This window comes from Emys orbicularis, chromosome 2 (assembly GCF_028017835.1).
Source record: "Emys orbicularis isolate rEmyOrb1 chromosome 2, rEmyOrb1.hap1, whole genome shotgun sequence".
Taxonomy (NCBI): Eukaryota; Metazoa; Chordata; order Testudines; family Emydidae; genus Emys; species Emys orbicularis.
The window spans coordinates 264,978,941-264,986,228 of NC_088684.1; the positions used below are offsets into that span (position 1 = coordinate 264,978,941).

The window sequence follows — 7,288 nt, forward strand, 5'->3', positions numbered from 1 at the left end:
TGGCTGGTTCTTTTAAGCATGGCTCTTTGTTCAGCATCAAGACCCCAGGCCTCATTTTGGTAATCCTCAATATAGGACAGGATCAGTTACAAAGACTTCTTCTTTACCACAGTTTAAAACTCAATTAAAAAAAATAATACTATCAAATTAGAAATGTTTCAAATGTTGATCAAGATCCAGTTGGGTTTATTCTGCTCAAGAAAGATTTTTCTCAGTTAGTCTAAGACTATTGTTTGGTTTGGCCTTTCTTACTAGAAATAATATTAACCTGCAATAATACTGATTCTGTAAAGAAAAAGGCCTTTGAATAGGTTCTCTCTCTCCACTCCCACCAACCACTATACCAGTTTCACTTACATCCTGTGTTTGTTCAATACTTTCAGAAGCTGTAGCACAATTTCTTTGCTGTGGTTACCACAATTATCTAAGATACATACTTATACAGCCCTCATTACCATAGTATCTGAGTACCTCACAATCTTTAACTTATTTATCCTCACAACAGCCCTCTGAGGTAGGGAAGTGCTATTATCCCCATTTTTTAAAATGGATGAGGAACTGAGCCACAGACAGATTAGGGGCCAGATTTTGAGAGGTATATATGGGGCCTAAAGCTATCAAGTGGGGTTGTCTGCCTCTTTGAGCACCTAAATTCATCTCAAAATCTGTCTCTGCATGACTTGCCCAAGATCACACAAGAAGCCTGTGGGAGAAAAGGGACTTGAATGACAACCACCGTAACGACTGAGCCACCCATCCTCTCCAACTACAGTACTATCACTCTATTGCCTAGTTTTCTGTACGTAGGAGGGAAAAGGAGGACTTCCCTACTTCACAAGGGGGTTGTGATGATACATACATTAGAGATTATGGGGTGCACAGATACTACCGTAATAGGAGCCATATGAATATCTAAGACTGAGACAGAAACCTTGTGGAAAAAACTTCCATTTTTTCAGGAAAATGTGCAAACACACATAATATTGGTCCTGCTAAGCAAGAAAGCATTTCCTTTATGCATTGAATGTGAAAATTTGGGACCCTATTCTGCTGTTCTTGGTATCCTCATATAAATGAGATGTTCAGGGGTGTGTTTGTAAATTAGGGGTAGAATAATTCATTTGCCTTATGGACTTTATTTTCTTTTGGGTGGGAGGGGGGAGGAGTAGGAGGACTAGATAACTGAATATGAAGAAAATGATGAATGAGGACATTGAGTTCTGCTCTGGAAATCCTGTTGTCTTTGCAAACTTTTTATTTCAGTAACACGTCAGGAGAAAATATACGTTTGGATTTCTACTGATTGTCTCCACAGAGATCAAATCAAGTACATGTCTGTACCATAAAAATGAGAACAGCCACTGTCCACTTAAAAAAAAAATCTCCCCATTCTAGCTGCTGATATGACTAAGAATGCAACTTTCAAAGTTTCAGCTTTACCTGAAATGCATAAGTCTCATCCTGGCCCTCTGATATCTCCTCATGGATGTCCAACCGTCAGCTCAGCATCAACATGGTTAAAACAGTACTTAATCTCTCCCCCTCCCCCCCACATCCCCACCACCTGCTTTCTCAATCACCCTGGATAACACAACCATCCTGCCTATCCCTCAATCCCATAACCTGGGTGTTGTCTTTTACTCAGACTTCTCTCCAGGTTCTCACATCCCAGCTTCATCAAAATATTGCCAGTTCTTGCTGTGTTACATCTCCAAGATGCAGCCTCTCTTATCCATTCACACTGCTAAAACTCATCTCATCTCAATTACGGCAATATCCTTTTCTCTGGCTTTGACAAATGCATTCTTGCCCCACTCATCTCCATTCAGAATGCCGCTGTACACATCATTCTCTTAGCTAGTTGCAATGACAATGTCAGTCCTCTTTGAATCCCTCCGCTGGGTTCTCCTTCTCTATCATATCAAACATAAGTTGCTTGTTTTCACTTTCAAGGCCCTTCATGACACATCCCCACCCTACCTATCATCTCTCATTCTCTATCAAAATGTCAATTCCAACCCTGATCAGCCCATGTTGGCAGCCTCCATCACCCATTTGTTATATTTGCAAACAAGCGCCTTCTTGCTTTCTCCCACGCTGATTCTCATGCTCGGGAGGCGCACCTCATAAATGTCTAAAAAGCTACCTCATTATCCTCCAAATCCTTCTTCAAAACCCTACTTTGCGATGATGTCTACAAAAAACTTAACAGTTAGACCACTGGTGTGCTGAGATCCCTTCCTGTCATGCTGACCAGTAGTGTTCATGGTTTCCTTGTACTCTCCTGCCTATCTGTATCCGTCTATCATCTCTTGTCTTATACTTAGACTAAACTCTTTGGGGGCAGAGACCAGTTTTTTGTTCTGTTTTTTATAGTGCTTAGCACAATGGGGTCCTGATCCATAACTGGGGCTCTTATGCACTATGACAACTGCTTTCTTATTATTTATTTGTATTATCTCTGACAGTTGGGCATAATTTGGACACCAATGCAGAGAGGTATCAGGTGAAATTGAACACAAAAAAATAAAACAGATGCAATGTGAAGAGTGCAGACACCACCTGAGCTGATAAAGTGAACACTGAAAGGAATATAATCTAGATGAAAACAAAGCAAAATGGAAACCATGGATAATGAATGAAACATCAGCATGAACAAAAAAAGCACAGGACACAGACAGATTCTGACACTGTAGTGGGTGCGCTTTCCACGAGTGCATCCTAGTGGCAGGGTTTAGTACTGCAGTCCTTTTTCTCACCGCATGGGGTGTGGTGCAAGACCTGAAGCTTGAACCACAGTCAGCAAAGCCAGGCCAGGCTATGAGCAAAAATCAGGCCCTGTCATAAAGCAGACACTTGCTTACAAGTTCACTGTCTGGTACATGAACTTGGCAAAGGTATGGCATTGCTAAAATACAGGCACTCCTAAGAAGTACTAGACACTCATGTAAGCACATTCCAGGAGGCTAGAACAGTTACCCCCCAACATAAAGTTCTCAAGTAACAGCACAATCCTGGGAGATGGTACAGGAACACACCGACCCAGGTAAGATAAGGACAGGAGGACAGAACAACGAGTGGGGATGTTTTGTTCAAACCAGCAGGTACAAAGTGTAGAGTGGATAACTAACCATATCAGGACCATAATACATAACTTGTTTGACTTCTCTTTTAATACATTGATACATAGGAGGAGCACCTTCGTCCGGGGGCAGCAGAAACTCCTGTTGCTAACTAAGCTGGTGCATTATCGCAGGCATACATGTGTTAGCATACCGAGCACCAAATTAAATTAATGGGCAGCAGGTTTAAAACAAATAAAAGGAAGTTCTTCTTCACACAGCGCACAGTCAACCTGTGGAACTCCTTGCCTGAGGAGGTTGTGAAGGCTAGGACTATAACAGGGTTTAAATGAGAACTAGATAAATTCATGAAGGTTAAGTCCATTAATGGCTATTAGCCAGGATGGGTAAGGAATGGTGTCCCTAGCCTCTGTTTGTCAGAGGGTGGAGATGGATGGCAGGATTACCTGTTAGGTTCACTCCCTCTGGGGCACCTGGCATTGGCCACTGTCAGCAGACAGGATACTGGGCTGGATGGACCTTTGGTCTGACCCAGTACGGCCATTCTTATGTTCTTATGTTATGTTCTTATGTTCTTAGCATACCGAGCACCTTCACCACTGAACTGAGTCTTTCTGGGTAGTACTGCAGAGGTCTGCTGAACCAGCTATCTGCACAGGGCTGAGACAGCATCAGGAGAGAACACACATGCATGTCAACTGACAACAGTCTGCTTACTGCAGACTGCCAGCCAATATTGGTGGGTCTTCCATGGCTTGGCACTTGGGCCAAGTCACAGAGTCTGAATGAACCCCTGCTGGGGTAGAAAGGAGTCCAGTAAATGAACAGTGCCATTGCCTAGCTAGGGTCTTCAGTCCCAGCTCTGGGCTCTTTAAGTTTAGCCCTTTCTTCAGGCTCCCAAATACGAACCATTCCTTTCTTGGTGTTTACACCACTTTACCTGTGGCCTATAGGGGAATCCAGAGCCAATTAATAATCTAGGACATTTCAGCAAAGCACTACCCCCCACAAAATCCGACCTCCGTACCTCAGCGTTGGTGTGTGTGTGTGTGTGTGTGGGGGGGTGATATTGCACTCCATATGTTTTATGGAAATATGCCTATGAGTGTAAATATAATGTAACTGGAATATGGTTTATGCAAAAGGTCTCTTGTAAGGTATTACAAAGCTTATAAACTACTGAGTGTGTTCAACCTATTTGTATGAACGTATCATTCTTGTATCTGAAGCTAGAAATATTAAAGTATTACTCTGAAGTCCTATTATAATTATGCAAAGTGTGGGCCATTAATAATGGCTTGGAATCTTGATGGCTCCCATTGCCTAGGACAATTGGTTGTAAATGGCTCTGTTTACTTGTAAGCCTCCCTGTGTTTGTGTGAGTCAGGCTGGGGAAAATGGAGCCTTGGGCTCTCACAGGACATGTGACCATGTCACCTAGTACTGGAATCCATCTTAAACCTGGTGCTTTTCCATTTAGAAGGAGGGTGGGGACCCAGAGAGACAAAAGATTCCCGCCTTGTGCCAAAGCTATAAGCTGTCAGTCATGAGAAAACCCCTAGTTACCACCTGAGCTGGAACAAACAAGAACTGTACCGGGGAAAGGATTGGGCCCAGACTAGGAAGGAGTCTAATCTGTGAAAGAAGCTTATTGGAACTCTGAGGGCAAGATTTACCTATATTCAGTTTCTTAAATGTATTAGGGTTAGACTTGCGTGTTTTGTTTTATTTTGCTTGGTAATTTACTTTGTTCTGCCTGTTATTACTTGAAACCACTTAAATCCTACTTTTTATACTTAATAAAATCACTTGTGTTTATTAATAAACCCAGGAGTAAGTGATTAATACCTGGGAGAGCAAACAGCTGTGCAAATCTATCAGTGTTATAGAGGGCGGACAATTTATGAGTTTACCCTGTATAAGCTTTATACAGAGTAAAACTGATTTATTCGGGGTTTGAATCCCATTGGGAGCTGGGTGTCTGGGTGCTGGAGACAGGAGTACTTGCTGAGCTGTTTTCAGTTAAGTCTGCAGCTTTGGGGGCGTGGTTCAGACCCTGGGTCTGTGTTGCAGCAGGCGTCAGGCTCAACAAGACAGGGTTGTGGAGTCCCAAGCCATCAGAGAAAACAGGCTCAGAGGTAGTTTCAACACATCAGGTGACAGTCCCAAGGGGGTCTCTGTGACCGAACCCATCACAGGGTGAACGGGGTTTGACAGCGAAGTACGGTGGAGCATATGCTCTGGCAGGTCTTACTAAGCCAAGAAGATGTCAAACTATCATCCAGGGTAGTAGGTAGTCTGACTGTACCTCTATTAGTCTAGGGCAGGGATTGGCAACCTTTGGCACGCAGCCCGCCAGGGTAAGCACCCTGGCAGGCCGTGCCAGTTTGTTTACCTGCCACATCCGCAGGTTCGGCCGATCGCGGCTCCCACTGGCCGCGGTTCGCCGCTCCAGGCCAATGAGGGCGGTGGGAAGCGGCGGCCAGCACATCCCTCGGCCCGCGTAGCTTCCCGCCACCCCCATTGGTCTGGAGCAGCGAACCGCAGCCAGTAGGAGCCGCAATCGGCCGAACCTGCGGAGGCAGCAGGTAAACAAACCAGCCCAGCCTGCCAGGGTGCTTACCCTGGTGGGCTGCGTGCCAAAGGTTGCTGATTCCTGGGCTAGGGCAACCTGGCCAAAATGGAGGGGGGTACCACAGCTACAGGGCACAAGGGCTGACACCCCAAATGCACTGCTGCAAAATTCTCCTGCCAAACAATCCACACAAAGCAGAATAAACTGAGAAACTGAGCACAGACTCATGCATCAGCCTGACCAACGCTCACAAACTGGGGTAGCACAGGACGAAAAACAGAAAATGGCTAAAAGAACAGTCCAACTATTTGTTGTAAGTCAAAACACAAGAACATCTGATCCATACAGATACTTACATTAAAGTCACAAAATCAATAAAAGCTGCCATCATCGGGATTTGCAAAACAAGAAAAACGAAAGACTTCATTGCACAATGGAAAAGCGGAGAGCAAGTATTCCTAGAAAGATCATTCAACAATAGAGCAAGGACTTTAGGCATTGGATTCATTGTCAGGAAAGAAACAGTTCCAAGAAACAAGGATAGTCAGCTGTGACCCCGGATAGCAGTTCTCACACTTCAAATAAAATGAAGGAGAACGATTAAAATTATTTGGCTCTATGCTCCTATGCAGCAAGCAGAAGACGAAGAAATGGAACTTTTCTACGAAGAGCTGGAAGAGGTAATGCAGAAAAGATCCACCTACACAATTATCCAAGGGGACTTCAGTGCAATAGTAGGTTGAAAGGAGAGTGAGAAACTACATGGGAAAATTCAGTAAAGGTGTAAGAAATGATCGCGGAGCATGTCTGGTTGCATTCGCAGAGGCAAACCATCTCCATACAATGAACACGATATTTCAAAAAGAACAGCGTCGGTAGTGGACATGGAAAAGCCCGGATGGCGTCACAATGAATCAGATTGATTATGTAATGACGGATACAAGAAGAATCTTCAACGATGTAGTGACAATAGGAGAACGAATCATTTTCACAGGCTCAGACCATTGTACGTTGCGCTCAAAACTATGTGTTGACAATGTCTATGAAGACCGAGTAAAGAGAAGCCAGAAACCAAAGCAAAAATGGCACTTCAAAGAAGAGGCATTTGCCCAGGGAAGGAGTGAAATGGACCTCAAGTACAAGGTCAACAAGGACTATGAAGAGTTTATCTCACAGATAATGTCAGCAGCTAAGAAGGCAAAGGCATTGAAAATGCTGGGATACAAGCAGAAGATCAGCGAGGAAACTGTGAACCTGATGGAGAGGAGGGCGTGCATGAAATTAGAAGGAAAATGGGTGAATACAGAACACTGCAAAGAAATTTGTGTGAAGACCAAAGACGACTATGAAGACTTCGGAAAGAAGAAATTGAGAGGCAGCTGAAAAAGAATGAGAGTCTGAAGAAGGTAGAATGAGGATGTTAGGCTGAAACAGATTATCGCGGCAGTGCTGAAAGATGAAAATGGTGAAAGGACATCGGTAGAGATTAATGCTGCATTCAATGCGCTCAATTAAATCTGAATAGATCTGAGGTACATTGACCTGCTGGAGGAAATTAACCGCAATTGCTCAACAGAGATAACATTATTCAATGTCCCCTGCATTATTACTATATGCAGAGGAGTCAGAC

The 7,288-nt window shown here is 43.8% G+C and overlaps 1 pseudogene; it reads left to right on the forward strand.

Moving 5' to 3' along the window:
- Nucleotides 1-3,021: 3,021 nt before the first annotated feature.
- On the forward strand, nt 3,022-7,041 carry LOC135873858 (uncharacterized; annotated as a pseudogene).
- The last annotated feature ends 247 nt before the right edge of the window (nt 7,042-7,288 follow it).